Below are 25671 nucleotides of genomic sequence, written 5' to 3' on the forward strand. Positions count from 1 at the left end.
CATTGAGACATGGCCAGAGCCCAGCCCCAGCTGCTTTTTCCTTCAGAAACTTTAGCTGGCATAAATTGAGACCTGTAAATCTACCATGTAGATGACACAGGCTATGTGCCCAGCTCAGGCTCTGTGAGCGACAAGAAGAGAGGGAGTTGCTTAGTGACATGAGACAAAGGGTATCTTTGATTCATCGCCCAGCTCCAGCCCCAAGTCCATGGCCAGCAGTAACTAACGGCTGCAAATGGACAATATAACTCCTTTAAAAATGTCACTTTGCTGTAAATGTAAATGTTTAACATTTAAACATGAATACTGACTCCTAAATTGTGCTGGGTGGCTTTATTTCATTCTTTTTAAAAATATTTGTCCTTCCATGGTGAGAGATTTCAATGAATGATTTACATCCTATGCTTGTTAAATGGTGCCATCTCTTGCCCCAGATAGGACAGCAAAGGAGCTGAGATTTTCAGGAGACTTTCTACCTTGCCTGATAATTCAGAGTATTAAATATACAGTGTAGTTCAATTCCTGGCCACTGTTCAGAGGTGCTATGAACCCTGGACAGAGGAGATTTCATTTTATTTCAAATTATCTTGGACTTCAAAATATAAGATTGTGTTGTTGAAGGTCAAGAAAGGCCAAAACAACAGTAAAGAATATTCATTGGGAGCTCTCTCCTTTAGAACTGCTCATTGCTTAATTCTGTCTGATGTATCTGGAACTAAGAAGCTCCAGCTAAATCAACAGTGTGGGGGATTGTTCTTGGGACTGATGCCTTTCCTCATAAGACAGTTCTAATGAGGGTCATCCCAGTAGCAATTCTTGGCCCCATGCTGATTGGCTTTTGGACAAAGTTGGACCTAGAATCACAAGTAAGTATAACTTGAGACATCTGGGCAGGCTCAGAGTCAGGTGAGGAAAATAACTGGGTCACAAGGACCACTATGCATGGGGCTATGTTTCACCTTAATTTTACCCAACTTCCATTTCCTCTAGAGCATATTGCTTGTTGAACTTTTCTTTGGAGTCTTTTCTTAAAAAACATTTTTATTGATTTTTTTTAGAGAGAGAGGAGAGAGAGAGAGAAAAAACATTGATGTGAGAGTGAAACTTTGATTGTCTGCCTCCTGCACACCCCCTACCAGGGATGGAGCCCACAACCTGACTAAGAATCAAACCAGCAGCCTTTCAGTGCATGGGACAACACTCAACCATCTGAGCCACACCGCCAGGGTTTTTTAAAGTCTTCATCCCAGTACACACATTTCTTTAATTAATTAAATAAGTAATGAGTTGCAGACAAACCTAGCATTGGCCCAGGAGATTAGGTCTCATGTTCCAGTGAATGCATTTTATGACCTTGGACCAGTCTTAACTTTTCTGTACATGATGTGATGTTCTTTCTTTCTTTTTTTATTTAAGTAATCCAACTCATTTTTTCATGAAGCTTTTTTAAAAAATGTATTTATTTCAGAGAGGAAGGGAGAGAGAGAGAAATAGAAACATCAGTGATGAGAGAGAATCATTGATTGGCTGCTTCCTGCACACCCCTACTGGGGATCAAGCCAACAACCCGGTCATGTGCCCTTGACCGGAATTGAACCCAGAACCCTTCAGTCCACAGGCCAACATGCTATCCACTGAGCCAAACCGGCTAGGGCTGTGATGTTATTCTTGACAAATTCCTTGGAAGTAACTAGGGTAAAGGTAGTTACCTTTAATTTATCAATTAGAAACAGAGGACCAGACAATTTATAGCTTTTTATAACACATTGAGTCCGTGATAAAGCCAAGATAAAAATTCTGCTTTTTGATTCCTAGTTTAATTTTTTAACTCTTCACAACATTGAATAGTTGCTCTCTATGCCATGATCCCTGATTATGCTCATGTGATTATCAGGGCCAGCACTTGGGTGAGGCAAGTGGGGAGCCTAGGGCATTTACAAGACCCTGAAGTGGCTGTCTCTTCAAATTTTGTGCCCTGGGTGCTTTGCTTACTTCACCCTTATCTTAGCCCCAGTGAACCCACATGGAAACATGAATGAAAGGATAATGCTCAAGATAAGAATTTTGTAGTTGGGATCAAAGAGTTCATTTTCTCCAGGCCTAATACCTAAATATCAGGACTAACTTGGAAAAGAAAGTTGGGTAGAAATTGCTTTTTCAAGAAAGTCAAAAATAGCAAAGAAATATGCATTAAATACTGATTCAGGCTGAGTCCAGGTTGTTAAGTCTCCACCTTTCCTAACATTGTACCTGATCACATTTGTCAGGAGCTCTTGATCAAATCTACTCCTCTTAGAAGATGGATGGGACAGAGGACTGGGGGTTCCTGCATGTTTGCCATCACCCAAGGTCCTTGTATTAGGACACTTTTAATCAGTGTTAGAAACCCAGCTGAAACAATCTTAGGCACACCTGGGAATTTATTGTATGAATATCAAAAAGTCTTATACAACTAAAGAAGAAAGGCACCTCAGGAACCATTGAATTAGGGACCTAAATGATCCCAGGGGTATCCCATCTCTAGTCTCCACTTCTCTCTTCGCTTTTGTGATAAAGAGATTTCTTCTGTAATGAAGAAAAGATAATCACGGAGAGTTTTTAAGCTTCACATCCCTGATCCTGCCATCAACAAACGAATAGTCTTCACTCCTTATATCCAGTTTTTAAAATTCCAGGGAAGCATTCTAATTGGCCTAGCTTGGTCAGATGCTTATCTTTAGATCGATTAATGGGCTTACTAGAGTCAGGGTCATGTAGAATCAGCAAAGCTTCTGGGGCCACCTTGTGTATAAAAGCTCTCAGAGAGAATGGAGATCCTTGTGAACTGGCCAACAAACCCAACAGTACCTCTATAGCCATATATCAAGATTAGCAACGGCGCAGGGTTGGACAGTCTACTTTGTGGCAGCCCGGCAGAGTAAGACTTGCAAAGCTAATGTAGGTGAAGGGGGTTACCTACAAGAAACACACATTTTGTATTGTTTTCTGAAAGCTTCTATATTATTCCCCTCCATACCTGTAAATCACTGGGACACTTCAAGAGGAACTGAAGTCTGCTGAGTTAAGCACACTCATCAAATGGCCATAACAACCCTTGTTCATGAACTCCAAAATACTTTATCAGAGAGATAACATAAAGCTCTGACGTTTTTCTATGGATGATGTGAAATTCAGTAATTCTCAGGGAAATTTCTTGGCTCTAAAACTGAGAATCTGCTAAGGATATCCCCTCAAGTTTTCAACCTCCTCAACAAAGTGACAGCACTTGTCTTAGTGTCAGCAAAACCCTTCATTCCATAAGCTGAAGTTCTCTATCCTATTTTCAAGGAAAATGACAACCAGAAGCTCCACAGGGCACTTCCAGTCAGATTTCTATGCTTGCTTGTCTTAGATAACTTTTTCATTAAAACCAGAGGGTCAGCCGTGACCGGTTTGGCTCAGTGGATAGAGCGTCAGCCTGCAGACTGAAGGGTCCCAGGTTCGATTCCAGTTGGGGGCATGTGCCTTGGTTGTGGGCACATCTCCAGTGGGGGGTGTGCAGGAGGCGGCTGATCGATGTTTCTCTCTCATCGATGTTTCTGACTCTTTGTCCCTCTCCCTTCCTCTCTGTAAAAGAATCAATAAAATATATTAAAAAATAAACAAACAAACAAAAAAAACCCCAGAGGGTCAAAGAAAGTAGGAATGCCCTCTAAAAATCAGGCTCCTGGAGCTCAGTGGGTGGGAAGGCATAAACTCCCCTTCTGAAGAATGTGTTCAATAAACCCAAAGAAGGAATATTAATTAGAGTAGTATAATTTGCTGGAAATAGCACAATTTTTAAAAGTTATTTAAATTTAAAAGCAGAAATACTTGAGTAAAAGAGAAATTCACCTATAATTCCTCCACAATAGTACTGTTTTAGTGTTGGCTCTTAGAGTCTTTCATGTAAATAGTTGTGCATGGCATGCATGTGACCCATGTAATAGTGGCATGAAGTGACTGTTCTATTATGCTGATGAGCTCCTGCTGCCAAAGAGATGTTTATGGAATTATGCATAATATTTAATGGACAGCCATCTTCAGGTTGCAACTTAATAAGGAAGCTATAGTTCTTGTCAAAGGAAGTATAGATATTTCCTTCCTCTGGGAACACCTATGGAGACCACAGGAAATACAGATACATAAACAGTGTGTGGGGTAGAGAAGAGCCATCTCGGGATTAACAAATAAAACAGGCACCCAGAATTTTACAGATCATTTTGTAGAGAAACCAAGTCTTCCAAGTAAACCAGCTGGTTCTTAAAGACTCTACTTGGAAAATGGCTTAAGCAGACTAGAACTTTCTCTAATAAGAAATGATGGTTCCATTCCTGTCTTAACTGGTTTGGCTCAGTGGATAGAGTGTTGGCCTGCGGACTGAAGGGTCCCAGGCTCAATTCCAGTCAAGGGCATGTACCTTGGTTGCAGGCACATCCCCAGTGTGGGGTGTGCAGGAGGCAGCTGATCGATGTTTCTCTCTCATGGATGTTTCTAACTCTCTATCCCTCTCCCTTCCTCTCTGTAAAAAATCAATAAAATGTATTTTTTAAAAAAGAAAGAAATGAGTGTTCATGCAGAACCCTCAGGGAGCGTGTGATATGTGGAGAAGGATCTACAGTGACATAGAAGCTGCTTAGATAGAGCCTGTTCCATTACAAACACTAATGTTTTAAAGATTTAGAGATGTGTAGTTTTGTAGTGTGTATATATATATCATAAGCAATTTGGTTTGGAGTTTCAATAATTCCCTTTAGAGTCTTAATAAAGTCCTTTGTTAAAGAACCCTTCTGACATTATCATATACCTAATTCAGGTGACTCCTATTAGGACACCAAAACCAAGTAAACTGCAGTGTGAACACCCATACTAACTTCATTCTAATGTGGTGGCTACATGTTATGTTCTGAAGGGCTAAGCAGAGGGCACAGAGAGGAACACTTACCACTTGCTTTTGGAAATATTTACCTGAAGCTTTAAAAATCAGTTGCGCTAAAATCTCAGACACCTCAGTGCCTATATTTCTTTGCATCATTAATTTCCATCCTCCACTTACTGATAAAATGTGAGAGGAGAACAGGAAAATATAAATTTGTATATAGATATAGATATATCCATAAATATATGTATAACTATATGAATAAGACCAGCTATGGAGAGAAGATCAACCAAGAATTACAATCATTTGATGTCAGAGCTGTCTCCAATCAGATATATGGAATATATGTTGAGGCTAGAATGTCCAAGATGGCTTCTTCACTTCCATGACTGGTAATATATACATTTATATAACTTATATGTATATGTGGGTATACATGCATAATCTGTGTAATTTACCTAACCAATTAATGCAATTACGATTAATATAATTTACAGAACAATTTCCATCTTAGGTACTTGCGTTGGGTTTTATTTTATTTTCTTGTTGTTGTCATTGAAATAAAACCAATATTTTTCAATATTTAGCTCTCTATTTATTTAGAATTGTTCTCTAGAAACTCATTTCCTAAGGTAGAAATTTGGATTTGCTAAGTAAATCATGTGATCTGGTCAAGTTATTTTACTTCCTTTGGTCAATAAGTTAGAAGCATTGAGATTTATGATCCTTTTTAGATCTAAAATGCTTTGATCTCAGGGGAGTATCAGCAGGGCTGCCATGTTGCACAATGCTAGGACACCACTAAAAGCATAGGTTCCTCCTGGAGCTGTGCAGTGCACAGCCAAACAGATATGTGTCATAGCCCCGAATATGTGGCCTTTTCTTCATAAAAGTTCTCCCATGTAATGCCCACCACATCACTGACACACTGGATTTTATTGCAAATTGATAATATCACCCTTTTAGGGTGTTACTGATTTACTGTTTTTATTTGTTTGTTTGTTTGTTTTTTGCTGCTAGCTAATCATCTTCTTTCAGATAAGAATATCTGGGGCCTTACCCATTGCCTTTACTTCCTCCTGAATACTACTCCCCCCCACCCCGCTTCCCCCTTAAGATCTACTAAGATCTACTAATGTTCTTGGAAAAGCCACAGGGACAACACAGACCTAAAGCAATGCCTCTTAAGCTTGAAGAAATCACTGGAGAGCAGTTTAAAAGACAGATTTATGGGTTGTTAATCCTGAGATTTTGAATCAATAGGTCTGGGGAATAGCTTCAGAAATTGCATTTCCCCAAGCTCCCAGCTGTTGATGACACTGTCAACGATGATCATGTCGACGATACTGCATTTTTAGTAGAAGTGGTCTAAAGAAATTTTGATCAGTAAGAGTGACCTTTTGAATTCAATTTCTGCTTCTTTTATTTCTTGTTGGTCCCCTTCCTTAGTTGACCTTGAGGTTGGCCGTGTATTTAAAATGTCTCTGTGGAGTAGGAGCAGAGCATTTCCCTGCTCCTGAGGTCAACGTTGCTTAAAGATTTCAAATATGCATAATGGAATCCACCCCCTCACAACTGGAGGGATCCCTCCTGGTGGACTCACTCCAGCTCTCCAGCTGTCAGTGCTTTTGGCTAATGGCTCCTTGTTGGGGCAGTTTCCTGAGGTTCCTGTTAATCATGTAATTTAAAAAGAGTCAAAGCCCCCATGACAGCAGTTTTAAAACTATTTGCTTCTGGTTTTATTAAGTTATATTTTGCATGGGAGATGGAAGCAGCACATCTAATGTTGAAGAAACACCCTGGAGAAAATGAGCCAGTGTCCCTGGGTGGCCCCTATTGCTCTCTGTCTCTGCTGGAGCGTCCACTTTTTCCCTCCTATGGCTGTTTATGGTCTATTCCAAATACCACCAGAGCAAATATGGATTCCTTCCTAGTCTGAACCTAGGTTGGGAAACGTCCTTATTCAGGAGCAATAGGTGTTGTGCCCACTATCTATTGCCTAGTTTGTATTCATTTCCCATTTCATTCCCTTTCTCTGTCCCAAGGAGAATCCTGATTTTATTCATATTTTCACTCTCTTCCATTCAGTTATATGCCTTAAGGAAGGCTAGCCCTACTCTCAGGCCCAGTCCTGATTATTCTAAGCCAATCATAGTGGTCTTATTTACCATATTAGGTATTGGCATAGACATTAGCATATGACACAATTCTGGCCAATGAGACTTGAAATAAGTCTGCTGGAGGGCTTCTGGGAATGATTTTCTCTCATAAGAGGGACACATAGGAAGAGAGACCTCTTCTCCCTTCACATGTTGAGGTGTCTGATGTGATACCTGAAATGCTGTAACTCTCTTGTGACCACAGGAGAAGCTTGTCTGAGGAGAAAGATGACATACTAAAGATGGAAGAATATCAAAAAATAGAAGAACTTAGGTCCTTGAACCACTGACTCCTCCTACCTTGGACTTCCTTTTGTATAGGAATAATATTTTATTGCTTGTCACTTTGAATCATGGATCTCTGCCCCTTTTAACGGAAGGCTATGTTTTTTTAAAAAAAGAGAAAAACATTTATTAACATACAAGAAAACAAAATAAGGTTTTAAAAAGTCATATGCCGTAGGCAAGAGCTTTACAGAGTTCAGATTTCTGATTCAAACTCTAAAGGAAGAAATTGGCACAATTCATAGCACAAGTGACTCAGCTTGGTGTTCCTCAGCCATCCAGACCACAGGCTCAGAAAGAGATCGGGTGGCCCAGTGCCAGTGTGGGGGCTGCAGCTCCAGATCTGCCTGCCCAGCCTTGCTCGGGAGCACTCTTCCACCCTGGTAGAGGCGTGGCCTGTAAGGGTGATTCTAGCCATCATGGACCCTGCCTGGCCCCTGCAGCCTGAAGAATATTCCTCACTGATCCTAAAGGGAAGTCCGTTGTTCCTTTGAAAGCTCTATAAACATTTTAAGACTTGTAACTTGTTACTTTCTCTGATTGACTGAAGAAAAGCAACTGCTCCCCTTTTCTAATGAAATTCGAGCCCACATCATCCAAAGTAGAACCTGGATATAGAGTTGAATCTGCATGTGAGGAGGAATCTCTCTGTCTCACATCTCTGACTCGAGTCACCAGAGTTTCCTTTCTCACTGACCTGGCTGTCGCCACCACCGAGGCCTGGGCAGGATTGTGTGGCTGCCCCTCTAATAAAGGCAGGACACATTTCACATTACCACAGGCCCTGAGATATTGGGCTAGAACATAAAGCTCAAGGATAACAATAAGGACACATAATGACATGGCACTAGGAAGACAGTTTGTAAGGCATAGTTTACTCATCTCCAGTTCTTCATACATCAGCAGAATACACGTATGTACACTCAAAATTATAGTGTTGGGAATCACAGGTAGGGCCATAGCCTTCTATGTTGTACTAGTGAACTTAACCAAAGGACTTTGGACTTGTTTGTTTTTGGTATCTAAGCCCCAGTAGTGGACACAATATTAGTTCTTCCCCAGAAGCCTTTCCTACTAGATTCCCCACCTGAACCACCAACAGTAAGAAGAAGAGTTTGGTTCAAAACCCTCCAAATGTTTCTAAATCAAGACTGCAATAGGGCTATGAATAAAACATCATAGGAGCAGAAAGAACAAAAGAGCATGATGATGGTAATGAAAAGAAAGGAGTATGAACTTCTTAGGTGTACTAGTCTATCAATTTATATAATATAAATATATACTTAAAAATAAAATCTGCTGTTCAAATACCGCAGAAGTTAAAAATTGTCAACATTAGAAAATATATCAAAATTTTGTATTAATAGATTAGAAGAGTAGAAATATATACTTATCTCATTAAGTACAGAAAATGAAGCATTCTTGGAAGTTCAAAGTAAATCATGATTTAAAAACTTTCAGCAAACCAGAAATAAAATGGAATTTTTATTTGCATACTGATAATCTAATGAATGCTATCTGCCAAAACCTATAGCAAATATTATACTTACTTTAAGCATTTTAAAAACATTACCATTAAAGTAAAGATATTCACTATCTAGCATTGTACTGATGGTCTTAATTCAACAAGACAAGAAAATGAAACAAGATATAAGATTTGGAATTGATGAGAGAAAATTTTATTATTTGCAGAAGATATGATCTTTTATATAGAAAATTCATATGATTCTACTCTGCTGATATATCAAAACTGCATGTGTTTGGAGATTAATCTGACAGAGTGTCTTAAACTTACTTGTGAATATATTTTAAAAGGAGGAAATTTACTTTTAACCATGTTCCCAGTTTTAAGACACCCTCACATTCCTTTTACCGGCTGCTTGAGACACATAAGGGATGTCATAGTGAATCAGTTGTCAACAAGGTGGTTGATAAAATCAACAGACTATGACAAACAGAGTAAAACTTTAAGGAAACAAATATTTCTTTACAACAAATATTCTTACAAATTTAATTTTCATAATAAGCATATTTCAGCTTCAGAATTATAAGCCAATAGTCCCTAGAACAAGTAAAAACAAATACTTAAATATTATAGAAGGATTTTAGCTTTCTTAGAAAATAGATTTAGAGAGAAACTCAACTTTATTCTAGGTACAGATTTAACTTAAATTGTAATGTAACCAGTTTGTAAATATTCATGAACTTTTCCCTTATTACCTAGGTATATGTAATATCTAGCTGAATATTTGCTTTAGAAAGCACATAAATTAACATTCTACTTTTCAAACTTTCTACTTAAATTGTCAATTAAGACATGTACTTTTTATATTGCAGTATTATTTCTAACCATTGCTGAATTAAAGAATGAAGCTTAAAATTTATGTTTCCACACACCTGATAAACCATTTAAAAATAATAAGCAGTTAAATGAGTTTTTTAGATAAAACATTAATGTACAGAGATCAATACAATTTCTATACAGTACATTAATGACTAATCAATCAAATAGTGAAAAGACAACAAATAGAACAATCTCATTCTCAATAGCAAAACAACTATAAAGTTACCTAGAAATAAATATAAGAGCATTTGTAGGTCTTATGGAGAAATATTTATAATTGTTATTGAAGGACAAAGAAAAAAGATTTGAGTAAAAGAAGAAATATAGTACTGTTATGGGTCATATTGTACCTCTCAAAAATTATGTTGTACTAGTAAACTATGAGTAAAATCACCAACAAACTTACAGTATAAACAGGGATAATTTGTGACAACAAAAACATAAAAGGGGAGGGTATAAAGGACAAAATTTGCAAAGGAGATGGATATTGGATGCATTCAAAAGAAAAAGGACTACTGTATATATGAAACTTTCTTTTTCACAAACCTAATGGTAACCACACATAAAAAACCAGAACTGAGACACAAAACTTGAAAAAAAAGAGAGAGAGAAAATATGAAAAAAGTATAGAATACCACCAAACCAAAACAAGACAGAAACACAAAGGAAAAGAACAAATGGAAGCACAGAGCTACCAGAAAATAAAAGATAAAATGGCCATAGGAAATCCTCATACATTAATAATTACCCTAAATTTAAATGGGCTGAATTCACCAATAAAAAGTCACAGAGTAGCAGATTAGATCAAAAAACAAAACACAAGCATATGCTGCCTTCCAGAGACACATTTAAACTACAAAGACAAAGATAGACTCAAAGTGAAAGAGTGGAAAATGATTCTCCAAGCAATAGCATTCACAGTAAAGCAAGTGTAGCCATACTTATATTTGACAAAATAGATTTCAAGATAACAAAGGTAACAAGACACAAAGATGGGCATTTTATAATAATAAAGGGGACATGACATTTCTCAATATATTTGCATCCAATCAGGGAACATTGAAATAAATAACACACAGCTACTAACAGAACTAAAGGGGGAAAATGACAAAAACACAATCATATTAGGGAACCTTAACACTCCATTGACAGCTCTAGCTAGAACCTCCAAGCAGAAAATTAATAAAGAAATATCAACCTTAAATGACACATTAGACCAAATGGACATCACTGACATTTATAGAGCCCTTCATCCCAAGAGCATCAGATTATACATTCTTCTCCAAAGCACATGGAATATTCTCAAGGATAGCCATATGTTAGGTCACATACCTAGCCTCAATACATTTAAGAAGATTGAAATCATACCAAGCATATTCTCTGACCACAATGCTTTGAAATTAGAAATCAAATGCAAAAAGGAAGCAACCCTACCCTCCCCCCTGCCCCCCCCACACACTATGTAGAGATTAAATAACAGACTACTAAAAAATTGACTGGGTCAAAGAAGAAAGAAAAGGTGAGATATATAGAGCCAAATGATAATGACAATGCTATATATGAAAACTTCTGGGATGCAGTGAAACAGTAATAAGAAGAAAGTTTATGTCATTACAGACCTATCTCAAGAAACAAGAAAAATCTCAACTTAATGTTACATCTTAAAGAAGGAGAAAAAGATGAACAAAAGCAGCCCAAAGACATAAAAAGAAAAGAAACATAAAAATTAGAGCAGAATTGAATGAAATAGAGAACAAAAAGACTATATAAAAATTAATACAATAAAGAGCTGGTTCTTTGAAAAGATTAATAAAATTACAAACCCCTGGCTAGACCCACTAAAGAAAAAGAGAAAAGACTCATATAAACAAAATTAGAAATGAAAGAGAAGTTACGGACATCACAAAAACACAAAGGATCATACTAGAATACTAGGCAAGACTATATGACACCAAATTCAATAACTTAGAAGAAATGAGTAAGTTTCTAGAAATATATAACCTTCCTAGACTGAATCATGAATTAGCAAATTTAAATAGACTGATCGACAGTGAGGAAATTGAAATAACCATCAAAAACCTCCCCAAAAAATGAAAGTCCAAGACCAGATGGCTTTATTAGTGAATTCCACCAAACATTCAAAGATTTGATACCTGTTCTCAAACTCTTCCAAAAAATTGAAGAAGAGGCAAGGATTCCTAACACGTTTTACGAGGCCAAGATAACCCTGATACCAAAACCAGACAAAGATAACACAAAAAAGAAAGCTACAGACCAATATATCTAATGAATACAAATGCAAAAATCCTGAACAAAATACTAGCAAATAAAATATAACAATACACTAAAAAATAATACATCAGATCAAGTGAGGTTGATTGAGAACACAAGTTGGTTCAACATATGCAAATCAATAAACATAATACACCACATTAATAAGACAAAGAATAAAAGTTGAACGATCTTATCAATAAATGCAGAAAAAGCATTTGATAAGATATATCCACTTATGATTAAAACACTCATTAAAATAGGTATAGAGGAAAGTACTTCAACATAATAAAGGCTATAAATGACAAACCCTCAACTAATATACTCAATGGTGAAAACCTGAAAGCTTTTCCTCTAAAATCAAGAACAAGACAAGGAGGTCCACTCTCACCACTCTTATTTATACCAATGAAAGGGTAATATGCAAATTGGTCATGACACCCTCACAGTAACAACCAAACAGCAGGCTGTGTGGGGCAACCAGGCCAGCAGGGGGATTAGTGAGGGATGACCAGGCCAGCAGAAGGGGGCAGGGAGGGGGCAGTTTGGGGTGACCAGGCTGGCAGGGGAGGCAATTAGGGGTGACCAGGCCAGCAGGGGAGGCAATTAGGGGTGACCAGGCCAGCAGGGGGGCGCAGTTAGGGGCAATCAGGCTGGCAGGCAGAGGCGGTTAGGGGTGATCAGGCTGGCGGGGGGTGGGGGGTTGTTAGTGGCGATCAGGCAGGCAGGCAGGTGAGCAGTGAGAGGGATGTCCGACTGCTGGTTTTGGCCCAATCCCTGACTTCAAATTATACTACAGAGCAATGATAATCAAAACAGGATGGCACTGACAGAAAAACAGACATACAGACCAATGGAACAGAATTGAGAGCCCAGATATAAAGCCAGCCATATGTAGATGGGCAAATAATTTTTGAAAAGGAGCCAAAAACATAAGATGGAGAAAAGAAATCCTCTTTAATAAATGGTGCTGGGAAAATTGGAAAGCCACATACAAAAGAATGGAACTAGTATACAGTTTGTCCCCATGTACAAAAATTAATTCAAAATGGATCAAAGACCTAAATATAAGATCTGAAATAATAAAGTACATAGAAGAAAACATAGGCACTAAACTTATGGACCTTGGTCTTAGAAAATATTTTATGAATTTGACCCCAAAGACAAGGGAAATAAAGGCAAAAATAAATGAGTGGGACTAAAAAGCTTTTCTACAGTAAAAGAAACTACCAACAAAACAAAAAGGCAACCAACTGAATGGGAGAAGATATTTGCAAACAATAGTTCCGACAAGGGGTTAGTATCCAAAAAATATAAAGAACTCATAAAACTCAAAATCAAGCAAACAATTCAGTTAAAAAATGGGTAGAGTTTAGTTTGTTTATTAAATTTCACATATGAGGGAAATCATATGGTACTTGTTTTCTCTGATTGGCTTATTTCACTGTTGTCCAGGTCCATCCATGCTCTCACAAAGAGTAAAATTTTCTTCCTTTTTATGGAAGAGCATTATTCCATTGTGTAAATGTACAATAGCTGTTTTATTCACTCATCTGATGGACACTTGGGCTGCTTCCAAACCTTGGCTATTGTAAATAATGCTGCAATGAGCATAGGGTGCATATGTTTTTTCTAATTACTGTTTCTGTTTTTTGGGGAGGATAAATTCCCAGAAGTGGTAGAGGCAGACTTATAGATAAAGAGGAGGCAGACAGCTCTGGTGTGTGTGTGGGGAGCATTGGGAGGTTTTTGGTGGAAAGATTGAGGAAAATGAAAAGAAAAAGAAAAAGAAAAAGAGAAGGAACTCGTGGACAAGGACGATAGTTTAGTGATTATTGGTGAGAGGGGGTGGAGAGAGGTGGGAGAGAGGATAGGTGGTGGAAAAAATAAAATAAAGAAAATCATTTTAAAAAATGGGCAGAGTTCCCAAAGAGACACTCCTCCCAAGAAGACATACAGATGGCCAACAGCTATATAAAAGGTGCTCAATTTCATTAGCCATTAGAGAAATGCAAATCAAAATTACAATGAGATACCACTATACACTTCTTAAAATGGCTATTATCAACAAGAAAAGTAATAATAAGTGTTGGAGAGGTTGTGAAGAAAAAAGGAGCCCTCATTCACTGCTGGTGGGAATGTAAAGTGGTACAGCACTGTGGACATACTTCTTGTCCTTTTCTGACTTATTTCACTTAGCATGATACTCTTAAGATCCATCCATGTCACAAATGGCAATCCTATATAATAAAGAGGTAATATGCAGATTGACCATCACGCCCTAGCACAAGATGGCTTCCACAAGATGGCCGGCAGGGGAGGGCAGTTGTGGGCAATCAGGCCAGCAGGGTAGGGCAGTTGTGGGTGACCAGACCAGCAGGGTAGGGCAGTTGGGGGCAACCAGGCCTGCAGGGGAAGGAAGGCAGTTGGGAAGGACCAGACCTGCAGGGGAGGCCAGTTAGGGGCGACCAGGCTGGGAGGGGAGGGCAGTTGCGGGCAACCAGGCTGGCAGGAGAGGGCAGATGGGGGCGATTGGGCTGGCAAGGGAACAGTTAGGCATCAATCAGGCTGGCAGGAGAGTGGTTAGGGGTGATCAGGCTGGCAGGCAGAAGCGGTTATGGGCAATCAGGAAGGCAGGCAGGCGAGCGGTTGGAGTCCTGGATTGTGAGAGGGATGTTCGACTACCGGATCCCCGACAGGGATCAGGCCTAAACCAGCAGTCTGACGTCCCCCGCGGGGTCCCAGATTGGAGAGAGTACAGGCTGGGCTGAGGGACACCCCCCCCCCCCCAGTGCAAGAATTTCATTCACGGGGCCTCTAGTATTTTATAATTTTTTATGACTGGATAGTATTCCATTGTACATATGTATCACAACTTCTTTATCCAATGATTCATTGAAGGACACTTAGGTTGTTTCCCTGTCTTGGCTATTATGAATAATACTGGAGTGTACATAGGGGTACAGATGTCTTTATGAATAAGTGTTTTCAAATTTTTCAGCTAGATACCCAGAAGTTAAATTGCAGGGTCATTTGGTAGTTTTAGTCTTAATTTTTTAGGAATCTCCATATTGTTTTTCATAGAGGCTTTTTACATTCTCTGTAGATTTTAGTTTGAAACATAGATTCTAACATTTTTATAGAGAGTTTTAAGAATAGCAATATATATATAGTATTGCTGTAAGACTAGACAAATAAATCAATATAACTTAATAGAAAACCAGAAATAAACTCATGTATATATAGGTACTTGACATATAATAGATGTGAAGTTTATTAATAACTAAGGAATAAGTGATTTAGTTTTGTAAGTGAAGTTGAGACAATTGATTACACCTAATAAAAGCCATACATGTAACCTAAAATATATAATTTAAAGCCATTTGGAGAAAAGATGGTAGATTATTTTTAGGACCTTGAATGGGGTGGGATTTCTTAAAACACACACACACACACACACACACACACACACACCATTTTTAAAGTACAGATAAATTTTATTATAACATTTAATACTTCTCTATGTCAAAGGCATTACATAAATTAAAATTATGAACAGTCAGGAGAAACTATCTACAATGCATAAAGAGGAATGGCATCCAACATATATAAATAATTTTTACTAATTAATAAAATAACCCAATTTAAAAAATCATTGTAGGGCCCTAACCAGTTTGGCTCAGTGGATAGAGTGTCAGCCTGTGGACTCAAGGGTCCCAGGTTTGATTCCAGGTCAAGGGCATGTATCTTGGTTGCGGGTACATCCCCAGTAGGGGGTATGCAAGAGGCAGCTGATCAATGTTTCTCTCTCATCAATGTTTCTAACTCTCTATCCCTCTTTCTTCTTCTCTATAAAAAAATCAATAAAATATATTTAAAAAAATCATTGTAGGACTGGAATATACAACTTATAGAAGAAATATATGCATTGAGGCTAAAATCAATGGAAATGAGGAAAATTTGAATTTAAAAGGATACCATTTCACCACCAGTTTAGGATAATTTTAATGTATGATGATATTAAACTCTAGGGGCCCAGTGCATGAATTCATGCACCTTGAAAGGAACTGTGGACCACAAGGCTGCAGTGGGCACAGGGGCAGGTCTCAGCCCATCCTCTGCACCCCTGCCAGGCCCCTCCCATCGCAGCCCCCGGCCCCCTGTCTGCAGGCAACCCCGCTCTCCCGCACTGATGGCGCTGGCCCCACTCGCACCCGCTGATGGCGTGGAGCTATTGGGGCCAATGCCAGCAGTGGGTGCGAGCAGGGCTGGCACCATCAGTAGGTGTGAGTGGCGGCTGCTGCCCAGACTGCCCCTCAGGAAGAGGGGTAAGTGGAGAAGCCCTCAGGGGTGATCACGGCTGGCAGCTGCCACTCGCACCCACTGATGGCACTGAGCGATCGGGGCTGGCACTGGGCGCTGGCAGCGGTTGCAAGTGGTGGCTCCAGTGTGGGCAGTGGGTGCAAGCGGGGCCGGTGCTGGCAGCAGGTGCAAGTGCCAGGCAGGACTGTGGCATGTAGGAGTGAAGAATTTTCAGTAACCACCAGAGGCTCACCCCGATGACAGCGACCGGCGCCCCGCCTTGGTCTGTTGCCCCTGCTCACCTGCTCCACCATCCCACCGCGGCCAACACCCGCTATGTTCTGCGCTCTGCCGCCTGCTGAGGACACCCGCCATGTTCCGCGAGCGCCCCCTGGTTATCAGCACACGTCATAGTGACCGGTTGTTTGGTTGTTTGGTTGTTCTGCCGTTTGGTCTATTTGCATATTAGGGTTTTATATAGAGAGACTAGGAGTAAGTGTGGTGTATTAGTTTTCTATTATTGCCATAACCAGTTACTGCAAATTTAGTGATTTACAACAATCCAAATGTATTGTTTTACAGTTCTAGAAGGCAAAAGTCCAATATGGGTCTCACTGGGCTACAGTCAAGGCATCGGAAGTTTCAGGGGAGATAGGTTTGGGGCAAATTCCAACTTCTGGGGCCTCTCACTGATCCTGACATTTCAGAACTACCAACAGTGTCAACATTTTCTCATGTTGCCATCTCTCTCTGACCACGGCCAGGAGAGATTCTCTGCTTTTAAGAATTCCTGTGATTAGATTGAGTCCACCTGGATAATTCAGGCTATCTCCCCAACTCAAAGTGTTAGCTAATTAGCAACCTAAATTGGATATGCAACTTTATTTTGGTTTCACTGCAGCGTGTGTGTGTGTGTGTGTGTGTGTGTGTGTGTGTGTGTGTGTGTACCCAATCAAGAGAATAAATATATCCATCACAGCAAATTTTCTTGTGCTCTTTTCTTTAAACTTTATTGTTGAAAGTATTACATATGTCCTCTTTTATCCCTATTGACCTCTTTTAGGCTGCACTCCACCCTCCCTTGCCCCTAGTGCTCTTTCGTAATGCCTTTTTCCACCCCTCCACTAGACCCGTGGTCGGCAAACTGCGGCTCGCGAGCCACATGTGGCTCTTTGGCCCCTTGAGTGTGGCTCTTCCACAAAATACCACGACCTGGGCGAGTCTATTTTGAAGAAGTGGCGTTAGAAGAAGTTTAAGTTTAAAAAAGTTGGCTCTCAAAAGAAATTTCAATCGTACTGCTGATATTTGGCTCTGTTGACTAATGAGTCTGCCAACCACTGCACTAGACAATCACTGGTCTACTTCCATTCACTGTAGATTAGTCTGCATTTTCTAGAATTTTATATTAATGAAATTAAACAGTATGTAATCTTTTTGTTTAACTTTTTTTCATATAGAATTATTTTGTGATTCATCATGTTTTGTGAAGCAATAGTTCATTTTTTTTTTCTATTACTTCGCAATTTCTCATAGAATATCACAATTCAGTTATGCATTCTTGTGTTGATGGGCAGTTGGGTTGTTTCCAGTTTGGGGGCCATTACAAACAAAGCTTATATGATCACTCGTATGCAAGTCTTTATGTGGACATAAGCTTTAATTTCTCTGGGATAGAAACTTAGCAGTAAAATGACTGGATCATATGGCAGATATATGGTTAGCTTTCTAAGGGATCTTTAGTTTTCCAAAGCAATTGTGTGATTTTACATTTGCAACAGATGGTATACATGGCATGGTCACTCTTCTCAGCCATTCAAATAGATGTGTACCTCATTGTTGTTTTAAGTTGCACTTCCTTAATGACCAATGATATTGACTTGAATCCTTTTAAATCTATTGAAATTTGTTTTATGGTCCAGAATATAGTCTGTCTCAGTAAATGTTCCATGTCCACTTGACAGGAGTGTGTATTCTGGATTTATTACCTGAAGTGTTCTATAAACCTAGTTAGGTTGGGGTGCCTGACAGTACTGTTAAACTTTTCTAGTTCCTTACAGATTTTATGTCTACTTATTCTCTCAATTATTGAGAAGGGTATTGCGATTTCCCATTATAAGTGCCTACAATTCTTTCATTCATGTAAAATTCTGTTAGCGGGTGCATAGATGTTAAATTTTGTTCTCTATATGAGTCGACCCATTTGTAATTATAAAATGACCTTTTTATTAATCCTTGTTGGTATTATTTACAGCGAAGTCTACTTCGATATTAATAGTTATTCCATTTCTCTTTTGTTTAGTGTTCACACATATTTTCATGAAATAATAATGAATAAATAATAGGCTATTTTAAACCAATTTTTCTCATAATATTTAAAGTCAGTTTCTAGTAGGCAGCATATTATTAGGTCTTGCTTATTTTTTATCCAATCAGACTATTTCTGTCCTTTAATTAGAGTTTTTAGACCTTATTTAATGTGATTCCATACAGTTAGGTTTAAAACTACCATCTTTCTATTTGTTTTTTATTTATCACATCTATTCCCTGTTTTCTTTTTTCTATTTTTAAATTCTTCTTTTAATTTAATTGAGCATTTATTTTTTTATTCCATCTCCTCTCTTTTATTGGCTTTTTATTCATAACTATTTGTTTTATTACTGTAGTGGTTGCTTTAGGGTTTATAGTGCATACTTTTAACTTCCTTTAGTATACCTTCAAGTGATAGTATACTGCTTTACATATGGCATCAGAACCTTCCAATACTATATTTGCATTTATCCCCTTTTGAACTTTGTGCTATTTTACCTCTGTATATGTCATAAACTCCACACTACATTATTATCACTGTTATTATTGCTGCTGTATTTAAAAAGGTCACTTTGTAAAGTAATTTTATAATAAGAAAAGATATCCTATATGTTGTTGTTTTTTTACCTCAACAATAACAACAGTGAAAAAAAAACTTCAAGATAATACGATATAATATTCCCCTCCCTTGGGAAGTTCGCTTTGCAGACCTGAGAGCCCAGCACCTCATGAGGGAGGTGTTTTGCCAGAGGAGAAGTGTCTTCGTTAGGCAGGAGTGGAGATTTGCTGAAGAGTTGGAATCTGGTGCCTTGTTTTGAAGGAGCATTTGCTTGGAACCTGTTTGTTTTGTTTTACAGTGTATGTAATTTAAAAAGGAAATACCACTGAATAAAGATACTATTTACATCTGAACGACAAATATAAATTGTTCTTGCACAACAAGAGCCTCTGTAAGATTTGAGCTGTATTTGGAGAGGCTGGAAATGGAAATGGGCTGAGCGCTCTCCTTGGCATTGCCACTGAGTACAGGTGAGGCAGGAGTTTGGGGAGCACAGAAGTCAGGAGAGAAGCCATTGCATGCATGACAATGAGGTTTCAATAGGGAATGGAGCGGCAGGAGGACTGAGAGCTGTTTGAGGATTTTGGTGGCAAGAGCAGAGCACTTCATGCTTTCAGAGCCTGGCTCCCCTCTCTTCAGCTCACAGGGAGACAGACTTCAGGCAACACTCTCAACAGAGAGGGTAAGAAATGCCCCCGAAAGAGGAGCGGGAACCCAGAGAAACAGGGCTATGTAACCTCATCACAGATCTTTTGAGTTGCGGCCTTCCCAAAGGGAGGAGGAGGGAAGGCCTTCCCAAGTGACACTAAATATTATTTTTATTCCTTGTTTTCAAGCCACTGTGCAAAGTCTTATGCTGAGGTTGATGGTGTCTAATTAGACAATGTGAGCCTGAGGCTACACTTAACGCCAATCCCTAACAACTGGCATCATCTTCGTGACACGCAGAAACCACCAGCCGGTGAGAAGAGTTATTTTTAAAAGCTGCCCCACGGTTTCAGGAACTGAGATCATTGAAATTGCAATGAACTAACTAACTCCATCTCTATTGATTGAGTACCCCTCCTACCACCCCTTTCTGGGAAGCATTATAACTTTATGGCAAAGAAAATGTTTGAACATTTGGATAAATACGTAGCATGGGCTGACTCTGCAGCGTTTTGCCAAGAAGGTGTCACAAGCCAGTAAATGTACAGTTTTGGGGTAAAAGGAACACATGCCATCTTGTCCCTCAGAGCCGTTGCCAGCACTTCCCAACAATGATCTGAGAAAAATGATCATTGTGTCAAGAGAGAGTTGTAAGTAGAAGAAGCCACACAATCCCAAGAGGCCCACTCTCCCCCTCCCTGCTCAGTCAGATGCCTCACCTGCCCAGCCACACCAGATGGGAGTGACCACAGGGCCATCAGGGTTTCTCTGTCTCTGCTCTCTCATTCTCGGGAATTCCAATCCTCCTTTTTATACCTCCTCCAATGGCTCTGGGAGTCCACAGAGCATGTCCTGCAGGTCTAACAAGATTTTTACAACATGGACCTTTGGTTGTAAAACCCCCTGTGGTGGGTCAGCCAGTTTCCTCCTCCCTTCATCTCGAGCTGCTGCTGGAGTTCACGGTGCCCGCCAGGCTGAAGGCCACTCCTGCAGCTGCCACTGGCTGCCGGTGCTGCCAAGCCCTCTCCCAGCCACTGCAGGCCTTTTAAAGCTGTGTTTCATGGTCACCACCATCACCACCATCATCACCCCGGCTTCCTCTTTTATAACAGGCTTCATATCCGGAGCTCAGGCATCGGGCCTGCAACTCAACATCGTTCTGACAGATGATTTCAAGAGAGTTGTTTCCCCAGGACCCTCCTTCCTTCAGAGTGACCTTTTCCTACAGGGGAACCTCGTGGTTCCTCATAGGAGAACACTGGTGGCACTGAGGATACTGCAAGGTGCCCAGATGTGCTCCCATCCTGAGCAGAACGTAATTTAACATCATGTTCAAATGTTCAATTGTTAAAATCCTTTAAGAAGAAAGGATACTTACTGCGGAGGAGGGTGGGGTGGTTTTGAGATTGGGTGAAGAACGATGGTTTGCCTTGGCAGGAAAACATTGAAGCCGGAGGACAGAGCTGGGCTGGGGTGGGAAACGAGAGGACCACTGGGTGAGGAAGCTGACAGGGCTGACTTTAGAGGGCAAATTATAGGGTTTCGTAGCCTTGTACCTCCATCTCCTTCCCCTTCTCTTTCCTCCACCTACCAAAGCATTTCTTCACTAAGCCCAAGTCAGACTGGTCCTCACACTGCCTCTGTCTCCTTCACACCCCTTCCAATCCGAACTCTCTGCTTCTGGGACTCCTAGGAGATTGACACCCTGGAAGAAACCTAGTTGATTAATTCCCTCTATAGTGTTCATAAAAGCCCTAAAATATTTATCTGTGGTGTGTGTGGGGGGGGATTTCAGCCAGCAGCAGCCCCGATGGAGCCAGTTTTGGCTGGTGGTGCTTCTGGAAAAGCTCCGGAGCAGGTTTGTGGGACTCAGATCCGCTGTATGGGCCCGTCCCCCGAAGGACCCAGCCTGGACTCTCCCAGAGGCCTGCTCCCCAGTGTGGGCAGGGGATTGCACAAAGCTGATCACACTCTCAATGAAAATCCCATAAATATTGTTATTTATTCCCATAATAATACCTCTTATACATTCCAAATGCTTTGAAAATATGCAGAAACAACACAGCAGGTTTAGGGGAAGAAGTGATTCTTTAACATTAAAACATTTTTTCCTATTGGCTGCTTATAATAATCTCTTGAAAAGCCAAAGATGCAATCAGCTTCCTTGCTGAGTCAGCCACATCACCTGTTGCACCCTGTAGAATGCTGTGCTCAGTGCTGAACCTGCCTGGGTTGGTGCGGTTGACCAAAGGGTTGGGCAGAACTTGGGGGCCTGGAAAAACGGAGCATTCACTCTGCCTCTTTATGGCCATGATGCTTTTATTTTTAGAAGTTGTATTTTATTATTTTTTAAACCCTCACTGAGGATATGTGTGTGTGTGTGTTTTTTAAATTGATATTTAGAGTGAGAGAGAGAAATATCAATGTAAAAGAGAAACAGCAATCAATTGCCTTCTGTACACACCCTGACCAGGGATTGAACCCACAACCTTTTTGGTGTACAGTGATGATGCTCCAACCAGCTGAGCCACCCCATTCACTGCAGTCCTGGCGATCCCTGTCCTCAGGGGGCCTGGCCCTTGTTCTTACCTCAAAACTCTCATGATGTTTTGGTGAGAGGTACCATACTACTTGGGGAGTAATCACAGGGCTGACTACATAATTTCTGGGGCCCAAAGAAAAATAAAAGTATGGGGCTCCTTGTTCAAAAAAAATTAAGGGGAAAATACTGTTAATATAAAATATTTCGTTATGTAAAGTTTTAAAACATAAACGTGTCCTCTCAACCTGTTATTGTGTTTTATCAGCGATTCAATGTTGCACTCCCTCGAGCATGGGTACCCTTGGGCAAGTGCAGACATTCAAAGATGCCTGGGGCTCCACTTGGCAGAAACTGGGCATTGCTGGCATGTATGGCACTTAGTCCTACATTTGAGCAGTAGATTGAAGACTTTAGTAAGAGACAGGAAAAAAGAGTGGTCAGGGAATAACGTGAAGGTTTGGTTGGACCTCCAGACAGTTGTGGAGTAACACTGAAGGTTGTTCATGTCTCCTGTGGAGGTGTTTCTCCTCCTCACCCAGAATGAACCTCAGCCTTATTCCAGAGCTGACTTTGAACTAAGCAAGCCCCAAATAACTAAGCAGAGTTTGGGGATTATACAATGCAAATGCTTCCGAAGATGATCTAAGAATCAGCAAATACGTAGTGCTAAGTGCTTCAGGAGCTCAGGGCATAAGGGGCCTGTGCTAAGTGCTTCAGGAGCTCAGGGCATAAGGGGCCTGTGCTAAGTGCTTCAGGAGCTCAGGGCATAAGGGGCCTGTGGTCCTCAAGGACTGTGCAGGAGATCTGGGGATCCAAGAGGGAGTGTCTTCATGTTGCAGGACAGGTATGGCCAGCTGAAGCTATAATGCAGGGGAGAGGAGTGGGAAGCAGGGGATAGAAGACACACAATGAAATATATAGATCATGTATTACAGAAATGTACACTTGAAACCAATATGACCTTATTAACCAACTAGGGGCCTGGTGCATGAATTCATGCACAGGTAGGGTCCCTAGGCCTGGCTGGCAATCAGGCCCAATCAGGGCCTGGCTGATCAGGGCCTACTGGCTGGGAAGAGGGACAGACAGGGCAGGGGAGGTTGGCCACCAGCCCCAAGGGGGGAGCTGGTCCTCAGAACCCCTGGGGAAGGAGCTGCAGAACCCCTAGTTTTCTATCTTAGCTGGGGGCCTGAAGGACCTGAAGAGGTTGGGAGAGGAGGCGATGGTCACTAGGCAGGGTGCAGAAGGAATGGATGCCGGACACCAGTGCTGCCTACTGGCCATGGGACATTGGCTATGGGAGCACACTGACCATCAGGGGACAGCTCCTGTGTTGAGCGTCTGCCCCCTGGTGGTCAGTGTATGTCATAGTGACTGGTCAACCAGTTGTTCTGGTCATTTGGTCATAATGGTTGCTTAGGCTTTTATATATATAAATATCACCCCAATAAATTTAATTAAAAAAGAAGACACAGTGGTGGCCAGGGTTGGTATATCATGCAAGAGCGCAGACTCTGGGGTTTAAATCCCAGCTCCACCACTTCCCATCTATGGCTTCATGTGTTATTCAACCTCTTTGTGCTCCAGTTCCTCATCTCTATGAAGAGTATGACAGTCATACATCACTGGCTTGTAGTGGGATTAAATGAGTTGATAGTTATAAAGCACTTAGAACCATGTCTGCTACATGGCAGGCACCATATTTTATGAGATGAATTGGTAAATACTAAAACTAGTTTCAGGCTCAATCACATTTGGAAGCATGGCTCAGGTAGCCAAAAATATAAAGAATTTCAAATCTATAATTTGTATCTTAAGAAACATTATGAGATTATATTTTATAATTTCCAGCAGTTTTTATGTTCTTACTACTCTTATCCCCATACAGCTCTGCATTCTTTCACTCCACAGCTCCCTCCACCAATTCATACCTTGGCCTCTGCCCATGGCTCTGTCTTCTCTCTCTTTCCTTCCGAAGTGGCTGAGGAAATGTGCCTCCCCTTACTAAGTGTGCCTTGGTTGTTTAACAAGGGCCTTAGCTGCTGCCCATTGAAATCCACAGGCACCACTGCATCAAGACCATACTTCCATGGGCTTTTCCCATCACGCTTGTGTGTGGCTGAGATGCTAAGGCAGACCCATTCCTGGGAGACAAGGAACCCCTTTATCAGTCGACTTTGAGTCAAGGACTCTCAATGGGGTGGCTGAACCTTCCTCAGACTGCATGGCAGGCCAGACTACAGTGCTTCCACCTCACTTTCCTCCTGTGTCCTTTAGGCGCCAAACCTGCATTGAGGTCTGACAGCTCTTCCTGGCCTTCCCAGCCCCACCTCCTCTCCCACAGGCATTTTCTTAATAAAGCTCAGCAATTAGTTCTCATCCACATAACTGTTTGTAGATTTTCGAAAGCAATGACAAGTATGTAGGTGACAAATGTATAGAGCTTATTTGGTGAATCTTCATCCTCACTACGTTTTCTGGACAACTGCATCTGGATATAGTATGGGACATTCCTTATTCCTTTGTCCCTGATAGCTTTGTTGAGCCTGGTATCAATGTGCACATCTGGAGTCCCCATCTTCATGGCAAATTTTTGGATCTCTGTAAGTGCCCAGGGGCATGCTTCTTGAAACCCACTCCATGGATGTGCTTGTGCATGTTGATGATGTGTTCTCTGATCACTACCTCATTGATGGCAGAATGGCTCTTCTGCTTGCCACCCTTCTTTGCAGGAGCCATTATGATGGGCCCAAGTTGAGGCCCCTTCTCAATTGATCATATAGATTAACCCAGCTTCTCTGGCTAAGTCTGTCCTAAGACACCGCTACAGTGATTCAGCATGCCGCAGGTGCAGGAATTAGTCTGCGGCATGGATACAGTCTCCGAGTTAGAAAGGGAGGGTGAGGAGCTGAGTGAAGGTGAAACCCTCTTATCAGGTGATGAGGGGAGAATATTTACTAGAATATCTACTCATTCTACGTTTATCCCAGAACTAATAACAGTGAGGAGCATTTTTGTCTTTGTGCCAGTCACTGAGCTAAGAACTTTACTTTCTTTATTTCACTTAATCCTTGCCACAGTCATGTGAGGCAGATATTATTACCCACATTTTACACATGCATAAATTAATTATTGACAAAGTGCCATAACTGACGTATAAGTGAAGTCAGTTTTGAACCCCAGCCTGTCAGACCCCAGCATCCGTGATCTTGGTGAGCGTTCTGGCCTGAGGCGGAGGTAGTGGCAGGCTCTGGGGCTATGGAACTAGGAGGAATCTGGAAAGGGAGGTAGCCATATCCAGTTGGCGACAACCCACAACCACCTTGTGTAGCCACCTTCCTTTCAAGGACAGGGAAG

General features: G+C 40.7%; 1 pseudogene; it reads right to left on the reverse strand.

The window, feature by feature from the left end:
- Window positions 1–24676: 24676 nt before the first annotated feature.
- LOC103293849 (60S ribosomal protein L31-like) lies at window positions 24677–25053 on the reverse strand (annotated as a pseudogene).
- Window positions 25054–25671: the final 618 nt, after the last annotated feature.

Source organism: Eptesicus fuscus, chromosome 13, assembly GCF_027574615.1.
Source record: "Eptesicus fuscus isolate TK198812 chromosome 13, DD_ASM_mEF_20220401, whole genome shotgun sequence".
Classification (NCBI taxonomy): Eukaryota; Metazoa; Chordata; class Mammalia; order Chiroptera; family Vespertilionidae; genus Eptesicus; species Eptesicus fuscus.